Source organism: Euleptes europaea, chromosome 13 (assembly GCF_029931775.1).
Source record: "Euleptes europaea isolate rEulEur1 chromosome 13, rEulEur1.hap1, whole genome shotgun sequence".
Taxonomy (NCBI): domain Eukaryota; kingdom Metazoa; phylum Chordata; class Lepidosauria; order Squamata; family Sphaerodactylidae; genus Euleptes; species Euleptes europaea.
This window is the reverse complement of record NC_079324.1, coordinates 11,853,460-11,876,697: the sequence shown is the minus strand read 5'-3', so window position 1 is coordinate 11,876,697 and position 23,238 is coordinate 11,853,460.

Here is a 23,238-nt window from a genome sequence, read left to right as displayed (position 1 = left end):
GGAATGGAAGTGGGTATGAGCAGGTGATAAGTGGGGGGGGGGAATCAAGGACTGAGGGGAATCTGAAGGACCACCATCCCTACTACCACCATGCCTGTAAAATTCTGCAGAACTTTCACTACTAATATAGTTGTACAGTGGGAAACCCACAAGGGACACCCCACTTTCCCTCTATCCCTCTCCCTACTCTATTTCCATTTTCTCTCCTCTTGGCAGCCCCCATATCCTCAGCTTTCCCTATTTTCTTCTTTTCTTCACACCCACTAACTTAACTTTTATTTCCCCCCCACCTGCAGCTATATTTATTATTTATTTACTTCATATAAAGCAGGGACCCAAAGCAGCTTACATCACCCTCCTCTTCTCAATTTTATCCTCATGACAACCTTGTGAAGTAGGTTAGGATGAAACTGCGTGACTGGCCCAGGTTTACCCAGTGAGCTTCCATTGCAGAGTAAGGATTCAGACCTGGGTTTCCCAGATCCTAATCTGAAACTCTAACCACTATACCACACTGGTTTTCATGGGGTGGCTGCTGTTCAACAGTAGTAAGCAGCTGTGCCTGGGTAAATTGTGCAATTTGCATGGTAGCAAGTTACTGGAGGTTGCTGCCAGGTCTAGTCCTGATCAGTCCTCCCCCATAGGCCAAATCAGCCTTAGAAAGGGCTCGCACCCACTGTCGAGGAGACCCGGTCTGCTCTCCAGCAGGCCGGTTCCTCTTTAGTTCAAAGTCACCAAATGTTTTCCTAAGAAAACCCAAATTCCTTACTGAGCTCCAGGATTCCCCCTTTGAGCGCAGTACAGGTATATTGCCACCAGCTCTCAATTCCAAAAGGCTGGCTTTTCCAGGGATGAGCTGAGAGCTACTCTTCCCCAGCCAATTTCCCAAGTCAAAACAAGCAAAAACCGTCCCTGCAGAGTAGAGCTTCTGCCAGGGGAGGCTTGTTGCCACAAAACACTAAGGTAGGTGGTTTCCCACACACACACACACACACTCAGGCACTTGGATTTAGCCCTGAGACCCAAAAAAGGTTTCTCAGACTTCAATATAAAGTCTATAAGTTTATTTTAATAAAATGTGCTCGTTACAGAAAAGGAAATTATCCGTGAGACAGGTAGCATAAAACAAGAAAGCTTAGCAATCTCTAACTTCACAGTAATTCTTAAGTTTCAGGCAAAATAGGCAAAGTTTCCAAGAGAGTAACAAATGCTTTAGTTTATTTATAGTTACCAAGAACAAGGTTTGGTCCTAACACGCAGAGTGTCAGTCCTCCATGGTTGTCAAAAGGTGATGATAGCTCGGGGACATGGCCAGCATGCCCCCCCCCCAAGCTTCATGATTTTTGATTAGAACAGAGTTCATATTTATCTCCTCAATTGCGTCAGGTGACGGCCGACCACCCAATGGAATTGTTGAGAACGCAGTAAGCTTGTAAAATATTTGGCATGTCATCTCCATGCCCTTTGAAGCTAAGGATGTATTTGCATTTCTGCAGTAATGCAAAACACCCGGGCTTTTCAGGCTTCTAGAGATGCCGGACGTCTAACAGAATTGTCACCAAAAGAACAGATAGCTGATTTACAATAGGAAGGCTTTGAAATGGAGGTGCATTGAAGTGGAGGTGATGGTGCCTCCGGTCTCCACACCTTTTCCCCAAACTGAAGTGGCTTCCCACGGGAAATGGAAATTGTTTCCCACGGGAATGGTTTGTGAGAGAGCTGGTCATCAGCTCCCAGAGTCTGATATCAAGACATTGAAGACATAGAAGGCCACAGCCTGAACCAGTGTTTGGTGATCAGAAGAAGAGCAAGGCGGCTTTTCTTCACACCCACCCCCTGCTTTTACTGGTAGAAACCAAGGCTTGAAGGCTGGCAATACTGTTGTGGTTGCCTAGCAGTGGCCACTGAGGGCATTCCTTTCTTAAAGCTACAGGCGCTGTTTCTGTAATGGGGGTTAACCTCCCAATTTGTATTTGTTTGTTAAAGTTAAGACTTTTCTGCAAACCTGGCACTTTTCTCAGGTTTGTAGAAAGATCTGTCATGTCTGTCTGTGGCTCCGGTCTCTAGATTTAAGTATCTACAGATGGGGCCATGTTGAGAATTAGATATACTAATGTAAGCTATTGGTCTGTCTACCTATCTGAATTCCTAATATTCTATCAAATTTTAGCATCACACCAAGGAATGGAGCACAGGGCAGAGCCATGCAAAGAAAAGGAAAATGGCCCTGAAAGAAAAAATAGCTCAATTTTCATCTCATGTTCAATTAGTCTTCCTCTCAAGCAAGCATGAACAAGATTGCAACCCAATCTGGCTTGAGGTTCTGGTTAGTGACAGTAGAGCAAAAAGGTAATACATAAATAAAACAAAGCATCGTTTTGTAAAGACATCCAGTTTTGTTTTCTCAAGCATTTCTGAATTGTTGATTTGGGCCAGTGGGGAGGGGGGTGGTCTGCTGTCTTCTAAGTCCACATTGTTTTAACTGAGTTCTTGCAGCTGGTTTTCTGGGTTGGTTTTGTTCTGTATGACATTTAATGCTGTTTTATGCTTTTCATGCCGTCTATTCTGCTTTTATGATTTCCCCTTCTTTTTGGCTTTATTGTGCTTTGCAGCTGTATTTGGAAGATGCCTTCAGTCATTTTTTTTAAAAGAGACCAGTTGATGATTGCATGAAATAAGAGATATGTAAATTATGAGAATCTGAATATGTCTGCCTTCAAAACTCCCAGAAAATGGAACAGCTTTAGTGGTGGGATGGAGGATCAAGCTCGAGTGAATGAATGAGTGGAGTCTTATCCAAAGAGGAAGGCTGTGTCCCATAACCTCAATACCGTTGAAGGGTGGAGGTGATAACGAACTTGCTGGAACAGATACGATAGAGGGTGTATGTTTGAAGGAGATAATGATTCAGAGTGCAGCTTTACTCCAAAGGATGCTCCATTTGCTCTTAGCTGAGCTGGGATAAAGTGCTTGTTTATTATATGAAATTAGTCACAAAGTGGAGGTTAATGGATGAACACCATATTAAGCACAAGTATCCAAGATTTCATCAGGACTGAACATCCTGCAAGGGTCTGATCAGACCAAGGGTCTGATTCAGTATAAGGCAGCTTCATGTGTTCATGTGAGACACAGATGGCCTAGTGACATCAGATGAGTATGATCAACAACCACCTACACCAGAGAGTTCTCTGGAGTAGCTTCTGCCACGTGGAATGGCCTGCCTGATGAGGCCAAGAAGGCTACTGTGCTTTTCGTGTTATGTAAAATTCACAAAATTGAACTCTTTGTGGTTGGGGGGGGCATTTTAATGAAGGGAATACAATGGTAGTAAAATGGAAATGTTCAGTAAAACAGAATTGTTCAAGAGGGCGCTTTCGTAAAAATAGGACTTTAGTTTTAATTTCCAAAATTAATTGAGAGTTCTTTTCCCCTTTATACTGTTTATTAGATAGATTATACAGCTTCATTCTAAATACTGGTGCTGGAAAGTGCTGTAGAGGTGCCGCCAACTTATGGCAACCCCTTAGAGTTTTAAAAGCAAAAGATTATCAGAGGTGGTTTGCCATTGCCTGCCTCTGTGTGGTGACCCTGGTCTTCCTTGGTGGTCTCCTCCCCACGTACTAACCAGGGCTAACCCTACTTAGCTTCTGAGATCTGATGAGATCAGGCTAGCCTGGGCCATCCACGTCAAGGCTCATTCCAAATACTCATTCCAAATGATGCATATTTAAACTGCAAAACTGCTGTTTCTCACAGACACATCCTCCAAGAATAAATCCCAGCATTTATTTTAATTTTTGCAAGAGTAGAAAATGCATCCTTGGAACCCATTCTTCCTTCCATAAATTCTTCAATGCCCCCAACATGTATATATTTATGAGTGTGCATGGATGTATATAGATAAGCATGTATGTGCTTTACAGCACTGAAATGTGTCTAACACAGCTGCTTGGGCTGCGTTTCCAACCATGTGCCACTGGTGACAGCATTGAACACACAAACACACTTGTCTCAAGACGACAATGGAGGCTTTGACAAGGTTTCTGAAGCAGGGTTGTATCTGGAACGGTTGCCCTGGAGCAGTAGCACTGCTAAGAACGGGATCTTTTCTCTTGGCTGACAAATTGCTCATTAAAAAGCCACCTCATTAAACATAACACCAAGTCTTCTGCCCTTAAAAAGCACTCTGTTTAAAACACGTCAAAGAGTTGAACAGGTGGTCATCTTCAGAGAATATACTAGTTACAACACTCATACAGACTGTGAGTTTTCAAATAATCAGGAGATTGTCAACCCATGATTTAACAGCAGGCTAAAATGCAATAAGACAGAGGTTGAGGTTCAATGCCAGACCGTGTTCAAGGTCCAAGATTCAACCCCTGGCAAGATCTGATCAGTTGTAAACATGAAAGGGAGTGAGTCTAAATGTGATAGAATGGAGTGCACCATTTCAGACCATGGGGGGGATTCCAGTTTGTATTTTTAAAAACCTCCCTGCAAATAGAAAATCCACACAGCAAGAAGAAATATACTTTTTTCTTTGTTGTGCTGCTTTTCTTTCTTCAGGGAGATTGTAATACAGGGGAACACTCTAAAATGTGATCCCCTACCTGCAGTCCAAAGTGGTACATTCCACTGCTTAGAACTTTGCCACCTCATGACCACCTCATTCTCCGGCAGGTCTAAACCAGGCTTCAGACTGCAGATGCCAGGAAAGCTCCTTCTGTCCCTGAGGCTCTAGAGCAGGGGTGTCAAACATATGGTACGGGGGCTAGATCCGCCCCCTTGAGAGCTCTTATCCGGCCCAAGAGCCAACCGAGACAGCCACCCCACCCCACCCCAGTCCCGATCTGGGTTGGCGAGTCATAGCCTGGCCCAACCAAGTGACATTTATGTCATATCCAGCCCTTGTAACAAATGAGTGTGACACCCCTGCCCTAGAGAGCTATGGACAGTTAGAGAAGATAATTCTGGGCAAGAGAACTCAACAGGGTAGATGCTGTTCTCTCTCTTGGAGTACTGTTTATGTCTCATGGAGATTTTCTTCCCGTGTCAGCGTACCTTTCCTGTGGCTTCTTGAACGGACTGAGCATCTACCTGCAGGACTTACATTCTTGTTACATTGACTGACTGTTGGTTACACCTAGCAGCGTTTTGCACATATGGTTTGGACTTGAGCCGGAAGGCTCCAGGACTTTCTTTCCCTTTTGGTTAAAGGGTTTAGATAGGATTGTAGCCAGTAGTTTAGTAGATATTTAGAGATATAGGTTCAGTAAGTTTCATTTTTGGTGTTTAGCTGTTATGAAGGTTAATATACGTTTTTGCAATCCTTGAGCCAGTGTGCTGTTTGTTCTCTCACAACTTAGTTCTGTTCAGCATTGGGTGGTTTGTTGTAGTACCTGGAGGTTGCCAACCCTAGACTGGGAGGAACAGCATTGCCACCAGCCGCAACATTTTAGCTGTGCCTTTGCTTGCTCTTCTTGTCCTGGTGTGGCTAGGAGGCATGAGCCCTTGGGAATGAGCCAAGGGCTTTTGGCCTTTGGCTCTTAGCCTATGATTCGTGATTTGTGGCCTTGGATTCTGGAGTAGCCCCAAGATAAGTTTGTTCTTGTTGCCATTGTTTGCATATTTAAGCTGTACTTTCATTTGTTGTAAGCCGCTTTGGGAGGAACACGGCCAGTAAATATAGTCACTCACTCACTCAAACCAAAGAACACTTTGGCTCCTCCATATGTTCATTGGTATGAATTCTAGAGCCAATGTTATCACCATATCAGGCAGCACCCTGTTCTGCAACTGCCTGCAGCGAGATAAGACCCTTTCTCCTATCTCTCCAAGCCAAAGTATCCCAGGAAAATGCTACCCAAAATATCAGTGTGCTTCTGCTCCAAGAAGGGAATCAAAGATACGCATGTACAGAAGCGGTGTCTGTGTATTGCTGAGACTGTGAGCGGGAGGACAGGAAGCAACTAAGCTTCCCTTTTTTGTGCCTGGATCTTTCTCCCTTCAGTTCCCAATTTCTACCAGTGATTGGGCCATCAGAGGCAAGTCAGGAAGCAGTCAGAGACCCTTTGATCACACCTGGATCCAGCCCCCTCCCCATTTCTCAAGCTGCTATTGATGGGGCCAGGGGAAGGGAGAGCCAGCTTGCTGTAGTGGTTAAGAGCAGTGGACTCTAATCTGGAGAACCGGGTTTGATTCCCACTCCTCCACATGAGCAGCAGACTCTGATCTGGTGAGCCAGGTTCGTTTCCCCACTCCCCCGCATGAAGCCAGCTGGGTGACCTTGAATTAGAGTCCCAGTTCTCTCCAAACTCTCTCAGCCTTGCCTACCTCACAGGGTGTCTGTTGTGGGGAGAGGAAGGGAAGGAGATTGTAAACTGGGCTGATGCTCATTAAAAAAGGTAGAAAAAGTCAGCATATAAAAACCAACTCTCCTCCTCCTCCTCCTCCTCCTGATTCTAGTTCAGCCACAAATCCCCCTTCCAGAAAACCACATAGTGCAATCATAATTTATATTAGATTTTTATTCTTGTGAGTGTCTTTGGAAGCCAATGTTTTAATAAAAATTAGGATAGAAAAAGGGAATAGTCAAGAGGGAGGCAAAGAAAAAATAAGGACAGTTTGAAACTGCTAAGATGATCTGAATATTCCGAATCAATTTACAGGCTACCTTAGTTTCTACAGAGCTTACATTCCCATTCAGACTGAGATGTGCAGTTGCTATGAAACCTGTGGGCATCTCATGCTCCCTTCTTTAGACTTTCACCATAGCCCTTTCCAGACAATTGGAGCATGGGAGTTGGCTCTTGGCTGAAATGCCTGCATTCAAAAGTCTGGTTGATAAGAGCCTCTGTGCATAAAAACAACATTTCTAACACCGCTCCAGTTTGGGAGCCAAAGCAGAGCTAAACAGCCGTGTGGAGGCAGCCAAAGAGCAGAGTAAAAAAAAAAAATGAAAAAATAAAAGCCTCCAGGCAGCAGGGGGGAAATACAAGAGAGATTTTGAACATCAGCATTCTTGATACGTTTTAACAGCGTCTCCCTTTCTTTCTCCTGCCAGGAATTCATGGAATTGGTGAGTGGCTCACAGCTTCCTTTTTTGGTGCTTACTTAGCACCTGCATGGCAAATGACAAATGTTTCTCTAGTGTAGACAGAGAATATCCACATCTCCATTCTACCTTTTACACAGCAATGCTATGCTAAACAGGGGCTCCTTTCTCTCTTTTCTCTGGACCCGGCCAGCACTGGAGAAACCAAAATAATGAGTCAGCGGTTCAGATATACCAATATTCCCAGCACTGAGCCCCATGACTGCTGAGCATTGTTTAAAAATCATAGAAGTATCCTATACCCTTGTGTGAAAAGAAATAACTAGTTTTCCAGCCAAGCCACCCATGTGACTGCTTGGTGGGGTTGCTGGGTCACTTGGCTTGGCGGGCAATCCATCGGCCGGCTCAGAAGCGGGGATAGTGCACGCACGTGGCTTTGTGCAACATGATTACGTCACTTCCGGTTTATGCCCGGAAGTGTCGCATCACGATGGGCAGCTGTACCACTCAAACCCCCCAAATGTTTGAGTGGTAAAGCGGCCCTTCGCTATGCGGCACCTCCAGGTGTGAACCGGAAGTGATGTAATCATGTCACGCGCAGTCATGCGTGCACAATCCCGCCCCAGCTCTGCTCCAAAAACTTCCCACCAGAGGAGAGGGGGGACCTGGCAACCCTACTGCTTGGGGTGGCACAATATGGAGGCCACCAGGGCACTACAGTTGGTTCCCAGGCATTAGTGGCATGGGAGGTGGCTGGCAACTCCTCCTGGTAGGGTTGCCAACCTCCAGGTACTAGCTAGAGATCTCCCGCTGTTACAACTGATCTCCAGCCTATAGAGATCAGTTCAGCTGGAGAAAATGGCCGCTTTGGCAATTGGACTCTGTGGTATTGAAGTCTCTCCCTTCCCCAAACCCTGCCCTCCTCAGGCTCCACCCCAAAAATCTCCTGCCAGTGGCAAAGAGGGACCTGGCAACCCTACCTCTTGGGCCCCACACTGGCATCCCCTCCTGGGCCCACACTGCCACCAGCCGGGTCCCAGCAAAGCCTCTGACAAACTCGGGGGTGGGGGGGCTGGAGTTCGCCTATAATTACAACTGATCTCTAGACTACAAAGATCAGTTCCACTGGAGGACATGGCAGCTTTGGAGGGCAGACTCTGTGGTTTACCATAGATTATATTAGACTATACTCTGTGGTGTACCAGAGTCCAGGAGAAACAGAAGTCCTAGCATAACATCACACACCCCTCAGCTTTGTCCCCTCCCCAGACTCTTCCCTCCCTAGACTCTGATGCTAAATCTCTAGTACTTTCTCAAGCCAGCACTGGGAAATCGACTTGGCTTAGAACTGGCCAGTTGTGGTCCTGGCCCGGGGGGTTACTGGTGAACCTTGATCTGGTTGACAAATACATCAAACCACATTGTTAAAAAGACCCACTGACTTGAAATATATGGCGCACCTGAAAATGACATTTTTTCCCATCATTAAGGACAAAAGAAGAAATCCTACTTCTCTGCTACTACTATGGCATTGAAGTCTCTCCCCTCCCCAAACCCTGCCCTTCTCAGGCTCCGCCCCAAAAATCTCCAGGTATTTCCCAACCTGGAGCTGGCAACCCTCGCCATAAGTCAGCTGTGACAAGATGGCACTTTCCTCCACCACCACCACCACCGTGTCGAATGTGTTAGAGAGTTCCCAGGGAACTTGCTGTCTGAGCAGGGCCCTTGCCCATCGATCTCGCGGATCCTTGCCTGAGTTTCTAATCTCTGCACCACACTGCCTACCAAGCACTCTGCTCCATTCTTCAATGTTATCTCGCATGAACCTGCCAGAAATTTAGACATTCGTCTTTATTAGGAAAAAGGAACTGAAGCTCACATCAGGAAGTGGTTAGGCAATAGGGTTATTGCTAAACACATAACTGGAGCAGAAACTAGCTGAAAACAACTCAGCTTGGCTGATGAGTGGGCCCCCATCCTGCCACATTGTTTGCATGACCTCCCCCCCCCCCGCATGGTGCACAGTCAAACTGAGACCGAACATCTTTTGCAGATAAATTGACTCTTGAAACTTTGATGACAGCAACTTCAGACACCATCCAAAGCCCACCTGGCCAACAATGTTAGGATTTTCCAATTGACCAGTGAATAAGAACCACTTGCAAACAGGAAAATCCAAATTGATTCAGTGTGTGTGTGCACGCTGGCAAGTCACAGCTGACTTACGGTGACCCCGTAGGGTTTTCAAGGCAAGAGACATTCAGAGGTAGTTTGCCATTGCCTGCCTCCACATGGGCTGAGAGAGTTCTGAGAGAACTGTGACTGGGCCTAAATAAATTAACAAGGAATCTTTACAATTGCCTGCATGTGTGTTGGCATCAGAGCTTCCACATAGAATCCATTTCTTTAAGCTCCTTTGGCTGGAGGTCTTGAGCCATACAATAAAATCACAGTGCACATGACCACATGAAGCTGTCTTATACTGAATCAGACCCTTGGTCCATCAAAGTCAGTATTGTCTATTCAGACCAGCAGCGGCTCTCCAGGGTCTCAGGCAGGGGTCTTTCACATCACCTATCTGCCTAGTCCCTTTAACTGGATATGCCAGGGATTAAACCTGGGACCTTCTGCATGCCAAGCAGATGCTCTACCACTGAGCCACTGCCCCTATAACAGTTACAGGATGATAATAAAAGAAAACTATGCCACTAGTAAAATTACAAGTTTGTCACTTGAATACTTAGCAGGTGTCTCAAAGATATTACAATAGACAAGTATTTGGCCACAGATTGGACTTAACTGGAAGCCAACAAGAAGGAAAATACCTGTGGTTCATTGGCAAGTTGATACTTGCTCAAAATGGGAGAAATCCAAAGTTCTCACAATGAGGATCTTTTGTCACAGAATAACAAAACGTGATAAATTGTCTTAATCATGCCAGAAGTACAACAACAGAGGCGTCCAGAGATGGGAATAATAGCAAAGCAGCCTTTCAGTTTGGCTGTGGGCAAAGCATTCAGTCTACCCGACGTAAAAGTGCAGCGATTGCTAGGAACAGTAAAGTATTTCAAATATGGAGGGAGACTTGCAGGTAGAGGGAGAGATTCCAAGGGCTAGAGTGGCGCATACACTCCTGTTATTACAACTGATCTCCAGCCAATAGAGATCAGTTCACCTGGAGAAAATGACCGCTTTGGCAATTGGACTCGATGGCATTGAGGTGGTAGGGCTGAGAGAGTGTGACTAGCCCAAGTCACCCGGCTGGCTTCATGTGGAAGAGTGGGGAAACAAATCCAGTTCACCAGAATAGCCTCCGCCGCTTATGTGGAGGAGTGGGGAATCAAACCCAGTTCTCCAGATCAGAGTCCACCGCTCCAAACCACTGCTCTTAACCACTACACCACGCTGGCTCCCTGCTGGCTCAGACCAGTGATCCATCTAGTCCAGCATCCTGCCTCACACAGTGGCCAACCAGTTCCTCTGGAGGACCAACAACAGGTCATAGAGGTCAAGGCCTTTCCCTGATGTTGCCTCCTGGCACTGATATTCAGAGACTGACTGCCTCTGAACTTGGGGGTTCCCTTTAGTCACCATGACTAGTAGCCCCTGATAGACCTATCCTACACTGTCTAATCTGCTTTTAAAGCTACCGCACTTTGTATTCCCAGCGATGTATTAAGAGTTTGAAAATGTTATAAAAAACATCGGGGGTTACCGCACTTGTATTCCCAGCGATGTATTAAGAGTTTGAAAATGTTATAAAAAATACTGTTCACACTTTCTATGTATTCCCACCGATGTATTAAGAGTTTGAAAACGTTATAAAAAATACTGTTCGCACTTTGGCCCCTTTAGCTGTGAAGACGTCTTCCAACCATTTATAAGCCGTGGTATCCAAAAACCCTTTTAAAGTGATGTTTTTTATAACATTTTCAAACTCTTAATACATTGCTGGGAATACAAAGTGCGGTAACCCCCATCGCTTTAAAAGGGTTTTTGGATACCACGGCTTGTAAATGGTTGGAAGACGTCTTCACAGCTAAAGGGGCCAAACGAAGTGCGAACAGTATTTTTTATAACATTTTCAAACTCTTAATACATCGCTGGGAATACATAGAAAGTGCGAACACTATTTTTTATAACGTTTTCAAACTCTTAATACATGGCTGGGAATACAAGTGCGGTAACCCCTATGCCTGTGACAATCACTACATCCCCTGGCAGCAAATTCCTCATTTTAATCAATTGTTGTGTAAAGAAGCATTTCCTTTTGTCTGTCCTGAATCTACTGCCCATCAATTTCATTGGGTGCCCTCGAGTTCTAGAGTTTTGGGAGAGGTAGAAAAAGTTCTCTTTGTCAACTCTCTGCTCCATGCATAATTTTATAAAGGCTGCCGGTCTCTCTTTATATGCACATTGAGAGGAGCAGTAGAATGGTGAGGTGAGGTCACTAGGCATCCTAGAGAGGATTCCTTTTTACAAAGGCTGGGTTCTTCCTGTCTTGTGACTATGTCTCGTGAGAGGGTCAAAGGTAGGGTTGCTGACTGCCAGGTGCGGCCTGGAGATCTCCTGAATTCAACAGGTAAGTCAAATTATATGATCCATTAAGGTATCTTTTGATATAAAGTCTTTGGTAATTCCAAAATTTTGTTTTGAGGTTCCAAACAACTGAATACAATTGGAACAAAGCCACGAGGGGAAGATGTCAGGACCTACATACAAACTACTTGCGGTCCTCATGAGACGTCACCTACTAGGGTATTTACATATATTTATTACTGATACAGGTAGCTGATGAAACCATAAGCGAAACGTGGTCCCGATCTAGACGACACGTCCTGACATCTTCCCCTCGTGGCTTTGCTCCAGTTGTATTGTATTCAGTTGTTTGGAACCTCAAAACAAAATTTTGGAATTACCAAAGACTATATCAAAAGATACCTTAATGGACCATACAATTTGACTTACCTGTTGAATTAGGATCTGAGATATCCTTCTAATGGTCATTTTTACTGAATTGCATATTGTAAATTTTGTATCTTGTTGTACTTCAAATTCGTACCATTTTGTATATATTTTGTACATATATTTTTTCACTTTCTCACCGTTATAAAATTCACTTACTCTTTGCATTTGAAATTGTCATAGTGCTGTTTTGGAACTCCAGGTAGTAGCAGGAGATTTCCTGCTATTACAACTGATCTCCAGCAGATAGACATCAGTTCACCTGGAGAAAATGGCCGCTTTGGCAATTGGACTCTATGGCATTGAAATCCCTCCCCTCCCCAAACCCTTCCCTCCTCAGGCTCTGCCCCTAAAACCTTCCACTGGTGGCAAAGAGGGATCTGGCAACCCTACCTGGAGACAATGGCTGCTTTGGAGGGTGGACTCTATGGCATTATACCCCACTGAGGTCCCTCCCCTCCCCAAACCCCAACCTCACCAGGCTTTATCCCCAAATCTCCAGGAATTTCCCAACCTGGACTTGGCAACCCTGCAAGTTGCTCCTGGGTCTGGAATGGCTGAAGACCACTGCCCTAGCACTCAGTTCAGAAGCCCTCAGAGTGGTCCCTGGTGCTGACCGTGGAATGCAACTGTGCACTGCAGGCTGCGCCTGAGCGGGAATGCTTGTCCGGCTCAGCGGGGGAGGCCTCATGTGACACATTTCAAATGAAGACCTGAGCAGGAAAAAACATCTACAGAGAAAAGATGCTCTTTGCTCTTCTATCTGCCTTGCTCAGCGTTTTTAACATAAGTCATCAGGAAATGTATTTGGAAATTCTTTTTTCCCCCTTCCTTGTTTGCACACAGTTACTTGCACTACTGGGGGAAGAGGCTTCTGCATTTCCCTGGGTAAACTGGTGGCTTGGCAGAAGATTGCACACGATGGCTCTGATCCAGACAGGGGTGGGGTCTGGGCTGTGGTGTATATTTTACTACCCAAATCAAACCCCTTTGGGGCCTGGTCAGCTTTTCTGTTGAAGCTGCTGGCAAGAGGCATCCAGCAGGACAACTGTCTCAGTTCAGCATTAAAGCACGTATACTCTGCAGAGGCTGGGACTGGGGCGGGGGGGGGGGATTTGTACAAAGCTCCACGAGAGCAAAAAGACTGGCCACTTATGCATGGCTATTTCCTCGCGGTCACCCCGCCAACTACTTTGGGGCTTTGCTTTGATTATGCTTGCATTTCCCAACAGAGGTCACCTTGCTCTCCCCGTGTGTTTCCATGCATTTTGCCCGCATTTTCTGGATTTGTGTCTAGCCAGCATCCAGAAAACTCAGGGGAAACACGCGGGAAGAGTGAGGCAACCTCTGACGACCTCCTAAATCATTTTTAACCTCCATTTCTTGGCAAAATTTACACGATTGCCCCAAGTATATCAGCCAGCATATTTATCTGCCCAGTATACCTGAGGGTTAATTTGAATAAAAGTGGCAGGACCCTAAAGATGCCAGCTTCCTGGTGGGACCTGGGGATCCCCTGGAATTACAGCACATCTCCAGACTACAGAGATTAGTTCGCTTGGAGAAAATGTATGCTTTGGAGGGAGGATTCTGTGGCATTGTACCCCACTGAGGTCCCTGTCCTCCCCAGGCTCCATCCTGGTGCCTACTTCTTTTCCAGAGCATCTGTTCTTCCTAGAGCCAATCTTGGCATGCCTTGACTTCACTGGACAAAGAGGTGCTTCAGAAGATCCCAGGAGGCATCCCCAAAGGGTCTGCTGGGAGTACCCATTTGGAAACAGCCATCTCCATCATAGGAGGATGTTTCACTGGAACTAAGGTTGCCAGCCTTCAGGTACTAGCTGGAGTTTTCCTATTACAACTGATCTCCAGCAGTTAGAGATCAGTTCACCTGGAGAAAATGGCCTTTCAAACCAGGATTGATCTTTTCAAATTGTTTAGAGCTATTAGATTACGGAACTATTTTAAAGGGGCAGGAACATCCCCCACCATGTTCCGTGGCAATTCTACCTTCAATCCATCCTCTTCCAATTGTCTCATACAATCTTTTCAAAAATTGATTATGGAAGAAGTAGAAAAGATGGGGAAACTCCATTGTTTTGTTCCTTCCAACTTATCCCCCGCTCAAAAAAAGATCATCGCAAATTTGAGTAAGGACACTTCAGTTGTCATAAAAAATGCAGATAAAGAATTATATTCAGTCAATACGAACATTTCATTTCATCCAGCTTTGGAAGAGTACTTTGAAATGGCGAAAATCTTTCCAGGTCAGAAGATGCAGAAGAAACCAGACCTGCTGTACAAACATTTTTTTTTTTTTTTTGGTTCCAGCTGAGCAAGGTAATCCATTGGCCTAACTCTCCTGAAGGAGAGAAGCCTCTGTCAGGGTGTATCATTTCAGACAGGATTGAATTAAAAAAAATACTAACCTTCCATAGACAACTAGCCTGTTAGGCAGAATCCTAGGCTGGCTTTGTTTCCTGGCCACCTGCCAGTACCGCTTTGTATTGAAGTTCTTAGAATAAAAAACACTTTAAAGTGTAGTCACTTCAGATTATGGCCAGATGCTTACGCTGTATATTTTGTATGATTTCTATAGCAACATGTTGATGTTCTTTACTACCTGTTTAACAGAAGCTTCATATGTGAAAGTTTTTCATGGCATGGAGATGTCATATTCAGCCTCTCTAAAAGTATTGGGGCATTGAGAGCCAGTGTAGTGTAGTCGTTAAGAGCGGTGGATTCTAATCTGGAGAATCAGGTTCGATTTCCCCACTCCTCCACATGAAGCCAGCTGGGTAACCTTGGGCTGGTCACAGTTCTCCCTGAGCTCTCCCAGCCCCACCTACCTCACAAGGTGTCTCTTGTGGGAAGAGTAAGGGAAGGAGATTGTAAGCCGGTTTGAGACTCCTTTTAAAAAGGTAGAGAAAGTCAGCATATAAAAACCAACTCTTCTTTTCGGTCTCCAGGCAGCTGGCAACCTTAATTATGTGAATAGAGTTAATGCAAGAGCACCTCTGAACGTCTGCAGAGTGCCTTTGTCAGTGAACCACCACCATTGGAAAAGACATCTGGACTGAGGTGGGAATTTTGTTGGAAGAGGATGGGCAACCAGATTGAGCCATGAACTGGAAGTCCCCTTTGGCAGCCTGCAGCTTGACTGAAGCTGACCAAGGAATGGCAGCAAAAACAGAGTTTCACTTACCTGTAACTGTTGATCATCTGGTGGATCTTCTATGCAGTAACACATTGGGGACTGCGCAGGCGCAGGCCAGCCACGGATAAGATTTGGCAGCTTCTAGCAAAATCGAAAGTGAGAGTGCTCCCCCTCCCCTCAGGGCATGCAGCCTTCCTGCCCAGCGGTCACGTGACCCAGGGGGAGGGAGCACTCTCCCCTCCAGTTCTCCAACCTGCCACCACGGAACCAATAACCACATGATTGCGGAGAGGTCCCACAGCGGGGAAGGACGGAGGGATGTGTTACTGCATAGAAGATCCACCAGATGAACAACAGTTACAGGTAAGTGAAACTCTGTTTTCATCTGCGTGGCTTCTATGCAGTCCCACATTGGGAGAGTAGCAAGCTCGGTTCCCCGGATGGTGGGTGTGGGACAGTCACCGAAACCATGACTACAAGTCCCACTACTGCCTCTCTAGAAGAATCCGCATAGTGCTTCATGACGTCGCCGTTCGACAGATGTCTCAGAGGTCAATTTTAGACGAACAGGCGACGGAGGCAGCGTAAGCTCTTGTGGAGTACGCCTTGATCATGTCTGGGCAATCCACATGTGCTCTCTCATAAGGCAGTCTAATGGCTGGGGCAATCCACCTGGACAGGGTCTGCTGGGAAGCTTGGTGCCCCCTACGGTGGTCACTACATCAATAACATATTAATGTTTTCCCTGTAAACAAGGTTCTTTGTAATAGAGCCCCTCCGTATCGAAAGAAGGGGTTGGCAATGACACGGGTAAGACGAGACCTTGTGTGGGAAAGAAAGCTTGGGTTTCAACACCACTTGATCAGCGTGAAACTTAGTAAACGGTGAGGAACGGCAAGAGCCGCTAAATCCCTGACACGACTGGCCGAGGTGATTGTGACCAGACAGGCAGTCTCAAGGTTAGCAAGAGAGGCCCCCGGTGACCAAAGGCTCAAACGGTGTTTCATGAGTTAGGACAACATGAAGGGAAAGCCCCACTGAGGAACAGGTGGAGATACCCAGGGATAGAGGTTGATTATGTCCTCGTACAAAAACTTCTGTGAGTCTGGGCGTGAAAAAACACAGAAAGAGAGTCCAACTCAGCATGAAGGCCGAACAGTAGTCGAGGGATTGGACAGTCAAGCAACGCTAAACATACGAGGTAGTCAAAAATTGACGACAGGAGAGAAGCAGCTCTGGACAAACCATTGTCAGCAGCCCACAGGGAAAACCGCTTCCGCTCGGCATCAGGAAAAACGTCTCGTGGACAACTTAATGGGGTGCAGCGGCACCTGAGCCACCCTATCTGACCATAGATTACAAAGAATTCATGCTGCCAGATTGATTCTGGAAGGAATGTGAGAAATATCTTGGGGAGGGACAGTACTTCCTTAAGTCAAGGGCATTAGAATAGTGAACTAAGATGTCCTGGGCCGGATGGTGCTACCAGGATGCCACTTGTCCTGTCCACACAGATCTTGGCCAGAACCTTGCCCAGCAAGGGGAAGGGGGGGGAACCCACAAAGTCATTTGGAATGCGTCCCCCATGGAGCCTGGGCCCACCCCTGCTCTGGAGCACAATTGAGGACACACTGAATTGTGCTGAGTCACAAGAGAAACATTTGTGGGGTGCCCCAGATTAGAAAGAGATAACGGAGACAACGTGAGTCTACAGAGAGTCTGTGACAATCGTCAGGATGAAAATTTACGAAGTCTACGAGAATGTTACTTGTGCCTGCGATGAGAATGGCAGTGACAGTGGAGCCATGTGTTATGGCCAGTCCGAGACTGCGTGGCTTATGTGCACAGCAAATGGACCTCGTGCCGCCCTGTTTGTGCTGGGCGGTGCTGTCCGTTGTGATCTGAACATGTCGATCCTTGAGGACCCCTGCAAGGTAACAGAGAGCAAATCTAATAGAAAGAAGCTCAAGAAGTTAATGTGCAGGGTAGACACTTCAGCAGGCCATACACCATGGGCCGTACAATGAGCTCCCCATCCTGATAAGGAGGCTTCAGGAACAATGAGCCTGTGGAACAGGTGCTTGAGAGGCAACACCGGCCATGAGGACCACCGGTCCAACGAGGCAATCACCGATGTAGGGATCGACAGCTTTTTGTATTGATGGTCAATGTTCGACTGGAATGCTGTCAGAAAAACTAAACTTGCAAGGGGAGCATTCGCGAACGAGCAAAGGCAACAACTGCAGTGGAGAAAGCCATGAGTCTCAAGTAGTGAATTTTAGGGGCCGTTTGGAACCTTTTCTAGAACAGGTTAACTAACTTTCAATGGAGCGTATTCCCTGTATTGGAAGGTAAGCTCTAGCTGTGGCCAAGTGCAGGTGGGTACCACAAATCTATGGCCTTAGAATAGGTCAACAGAGACTTTAATAGTTGACCAGGAGGCCCAGGTCGATTAGGACAGAGAATAAAACTTCCACCTGACTAGCAAAGGCAAGCTCTGAGTAAATGGCTATTGGCCAGTCGTCTAAGTATGGAAAATGACACAGCCCTGCAGGGCAAGGTGTGTAACTCCCAAGATAAGCACTTCTTGAAGGCGTGAGGTGCCGTAGCACTACCAAGGATGCACTGCATATCCATAGTGCTTGCCTTTGCAGAGAAAACGCAACAGCGTCCGCAGTGTTTGTGGATTGCAATGTGCAATGTGCATCACGCCGGCCCAACGGCAAACCGCATCTGCTCATCTGAGAATGGTAGGACCTTGGGTATTTAACATATGAGCAACATATAAGTTTGTGGATCTCGACAGCGTCGTCAATTCCCCAGGTCTAAAAAGGGGAGCTCCCGCTATTTTCGTTAACTAGGTAGAGACGGGAACAATACCTGTAGTCCCAATCCTCAGAGGGGACCTCCTGGACGGCCCCTTTCCCTAGAAGTTCCTGAACCTCCTGTAGGGGTTGGGCGGAAGCCGGCGACATAGTGCAAACGTGACGCGCCGCAATAAACTGCTGTCTGCCAAGGGTCATGTTTATGCTCTGAACAGTTTAGTCTGATGGACGTTGATCCTCTGGTAGGATACTAATTTGGGATGAATTCCATCCCAGGAGGCATATTGGTATCTGGCCATGATTGCCATGAAATAGAAATGTGAAGGCCAATGGCACTGGAAGTATAGACTTTCCTGGGTGAGGCATCCAGCCTGCGTCCCTCCTGGTTTAGAGGCAAGGAAAGTGAAGACGAACCATATTTGCCCGACAGGGCTTCGACCACCATAGAATTTGGGACAGGCTACTGGTACGGACTCAGTGTCCTCACGATGGATCTTGTAAAGGTTCTCAACTCTTTTGTGAAGAGGGAACAAAAGATTGGCTTGGTCCGATTAGAATCGATGACCTCCAAATGCTTGTAATCATTGGAAGGGCCGCAAGACATGTCTCTGAGGAGTGCAATATACCCATGATGGTCGTCATCCGAGACGTCAGGGAGGGAATATATATTAGCACCTTAGCCAGACGGATCAGTTCTACATATAATCTCGCATCACCCCGAGGGGGATGTGATTTAGTATTCCCCGCAATGTCCCCAGGTGAGGGTTGCGAGGTGCGGAATTCCGAGTCAGAGACCTGAGTAGCCGTCGCATTGGACTCAGAATGGACCATATCCTTTAATGTAGAAGGAGATCTTGGTTGGGGGAAACTCCAGGGGGAGTCTTTGCTATGACGGGTCCCTCTATGCCGCCTGGACCCAGAGTAAAAGGTTGACAAATGGCGAACTGGATTGGTAAGGACTTAGGCGCTGAGAACGTAGGTGCCGACACTGTAGGCTCCAAGAGTGTAGGCACCGAGACCGTAGGCTCCAAGAACGTAGGCTCTGAGAGCATAGGCGTCAAGAGCCTAGGCGCCGAGAGCGTAGGCTTCGAAAGCCTAGGCGTCGAGCGTAGACATCGAAAGCCTAGGCGCCGAGAGGGTAGGCGTCAAGGGCATAGGCGCCGAGAGCCTAGGCGCCGAGACCGTAGGCTCCGAGAGCGTAGGCGTCGAGAGCCTAGGCACCTGTCAGGAGCAGGCCATGGGGATGGTATGCGGTAGTCTGATTGTGCTGCTTCCAGGTGCTGTTGTGCTATTCTGTCCAAGGTCAGTCTATGCCCCATGTTTAGTCTTCATAGATTCCCATACTGTGGGAATCACCAAGTACTCCTTCCTGCCTCTGGGAGGGGAGTTTGCTCTTCCATATATGCTGTGTACCTTGCCTTTGCCCCTTACTAGTGTCCTTTTGAATATGGCTTCTGAAACCTGTTGATTATAACAAATAAAACTGCTTTCGTGGATTTGCCGTCTGCTGAAATCTGTTTATGGGTTTGCCGCAGGGCTAGAGCTTACAGTGCCGAGAGCCTAGGCATTGAGATGACGTGGATGTCTGAATCAGCGCTCACACCTCTGCCTGCGGGCTGGGAGGATTTGGCGTAATGAAGCCGACAGCAACCCTCGGGCCCGGTGACAGCAAAGGCGCATCGCTGTACAGTTGCATCAGGAACTGCATGCGGAACCGCCGGTCACCCTGAGATCCGCCCTGAATTATAACAGAGGGAATCAGGAGGAGGAGAGTCCTCCATAACAATCGTGATTCAAGGAGACGTCGATGACCGACGACGAACGGCACCGAGGTGATGACGACCCCGATCGGCACCAAGGAGACTTCAAGGAAGACCGACGCTGAGGCGCTCTGTACCGAGGGAAGTTCGACACCCGAAGGCATCGAGGCCCTCACTGCCAAGGAGGTCGAAGGCGCTCTGCACCGAGGGAAGTTCGATGTCGAATGACGTCGAGGCCCTCGCTGTTGAGGAGAGTTCGACTGATGGCATCGAGGCGACTTCGATGGAGATTGACTTTGACGGAGATTGATGATGGTCTGAAGGAGCCGGGGCAAGGAACTTGGCTGGTAGAATGATCGACTTGGACGTCTTGATGACCGAAGGGAGGATTTAGCATGCTTAGACGTACCTCCAGCGTCCAGCCGAGCGTCCTGAGGAGAGGTTTTTTCTGGGGCTCCGCAGAAGTCTGTCCTGCAGGGCCAAACCTTTTTTTCCAGACGAAGAGTTTCAGACGATCAGTACGAGCCTTCAGTGCTCTGAGGGTGGAATGAATGTGTCGTTTCCTCATGCAAAGGAGGCAAACCTTGTGACAATAAGTCTTCACATTTAGGTGCCACAAGAATGACATTGATTGAAAAGCGGAGCCTTCTTAGACTCCATTCAGTAATAACAGTAGAAGAGAAGCTATAGACACGTTCTCTCTCCGTGGCAGCAGAAAGAGAACTGGAGGGGAGAGTGCTCCCTTCCCCTGGGTCATGTGACCGCTGGGCAGGAAGGCTGCATGCCCCGAGGGGAGGGGGAGCACTGTCACTTTCGATTTTGCTAGAAGCTGACAAATCTTATCTGTGGCTGGCCTGCAGCTGCGCAGTCCCCAATGTGGGACTGCATAGAAGCCACGCAGATGAACTCCTGGATTCTCACGATGGGTTCTCCTTTGTGTTTCTCCATCTGATGTTTCGGTAGGCCTGAGGTTTTGAAGGAGACCTTTTGGGGGCCTAACCAACCCCTGGGGGGTGGGATGACAATAATGAATGGCCCTACCATTGTGTACTTTCCCCCCATGGTATTTTGACTCTTAGTTGCAGGACAGCTTGGTCTGTTTGTGGTATATATTTTGCTCTCAGCAAAGGTCAGACGCTAATCATGAAAAGCCAAGACCTGAATCAAGGTGCTACCCCTTACCCAACAGGACCCACTTTTTAGAAACGTTGACAGATTTGATTTCACATCCACTGTGGTGCAGTGGTTAGTGTCGGACTAGTATCTGGGAGACCCAGGTTCGAATCCCCTACCTCCTCACAAGGTTGTTGTGAGGATAAAATTGAGGGGATGAGAATGAGGTAAGCTGTTCTGGGTTCCCATTGGGGAGAAAGGTGGGGTAGAAATGAATAAAATAACAGGCTGTTTCTTAATATCTTGTATCATACTATAACCCTTTGCTGCTGTCAATTGATTCTCTCATGCTTCTGACTACTTCCTTCCTTATTAGTATTTGACTGCACGTTTGTTTACCTTCTCTGCAGGAGTGCCTAAAACCTCTGATCTCTCTCAGCATCCCTTTTGTGTAACAACCTATGCCGTTCACTCACACCTGATTTATGTCATGACACCTCTCTTTGCTCCACTCTTCCCTTTCCCACCCTCCCCTTCTACAATTTTCTGGATGAAAATGAGGGAAATTATTTCCTTTCTTTCCATTGCGTCTGAGGAAGTGAGCTCTGACTCACAAAAGCTCATGCTGGAATAAGATGTAGTTCGTCTTCACGGTGCCCCTGGACTTCTGTTTCGTTAAGCTTAAGAAAGACACCCCTTAGCATTTGGCTTTATTAGAAAAAGGAACATGACTTCATGTGCACACAGTATATACAACAACTGTTACAACAAAAAAAGAGGATGACAGTCTCCCCCCCTCAAATGCCCCCCCAGCACAATCATGTGAAACCTTTGTACCACAGAGAGGGGTTTGCCTTAATGCTCGCTCAGGGCAATCTCTTTCCCAACCATCACTCTCCATTCAGGGGGACTTTTTTGTGGGGGAGGCCTTTTTTTCTGGAAGTTCTTCTGTCGTTTTAACTGGTGCTTGTCCAAAACTTCAGAAGCTGAACCTTTTTCCAGAATGGAAATGGAGTGATGGGAAAAGCTTCACCAGGCAGAAATGTTGGCCTCCCCCAACAAGGAACTTGGCCAGAAAAGCCCCAAAATGTGGCAACTTGACAAAAAACACTTTTTGTAATTTTATTAACATCCATCCCTCGACCACTTTTTGAGGGAAACCTGAGAAAGTCTGCAAAGCAGAAAACTAGACAATGGCATTTTTTTCCACTGGCCTGATCATAGAATCTGAAGATTTAAATACTGGACCTTTTGACCATTTAATACAATTCCAAACATGTTGAGACATAGAAGGTGGGCCTGACTGAAGTAACTTGGGGTGGACATTGTTTTCAAGGACACAAATCAAGGCTCCTTCGAAGAGTAACATGCCAAGACCTCTTGTATGGTTGCCAAGGATGGTGGGCTGTAACCCTGTGATTATGCATCCACCAGAGGTCATAGCACAGATGCTCCAGAAGGCAGGTGCCAGATCTGAGATTGCAAAGACATTTCGCGTTCAGCTACACATTTAGGAAACATTAGGTTGGATTTTTTTTCAGTTTGCAAGTAAAACCTCCAAGATTGCTTTATCAAGGAGGAGAAAGTATACGGAAACTAACTTTTTTACTCCCTGGCCATTTTCTTGCTGGAAAAAGCAATCCTGGGTCTTCTTTCTCCCCTTACTGGGGATACTTACAGATACCTGCATTTTTCTCCCAGTGGGCATAAAAGCAGGTTGGAGGGTTTCCACTAGCAGGAGAGGGAAGTGTTAAAGTGTTCCTAAACATTCTAGCCCTTGAATCCCGGAGACTTCATTTGCAAATTCTTTTTTAAAAGTCGTAATATGTAATTGAGTTTTTATTTGGGGATGTGCCCTGTTCTCTCTAGGAGCGCCATTTGCTAGGCAACATTTGGAAACTGAACATGAACAATTCGTAGAGGCTTACACCATAGCAACACAGCTTGTGATATTCTAAGAAGATACCACGGAATACACAACAAAACAGAAACTGTATCCTGCCACATTCCAGCAATACACGACGCAGGGCGCCAAAATCAACAAGCAAGAATTCCATTTGACCATGGTGTCAGGGTTAAAGAAGGAAAGGCCTGTGGACGAGTCCATCAATATGAATATGGCTTTCCATAAAGGCTGAACTCTGTACAGATCCTGCTTGCAAATTCTGCCCTGAATGGATGAAACAGGCACAAAGAACATAAAATCAAACTTCTGTTGGCAATGACCAGGTCAACGGGATGGACTGTTTGAGCCCCCCAAACCAAATAGGGTTGGTGCAATTGCTGTTCATTAAGGGATGACTATCTTACCAGCTGATTATTAAAAGTAGTAATTGATGGGGGTGGAGGGGGCGATGACCC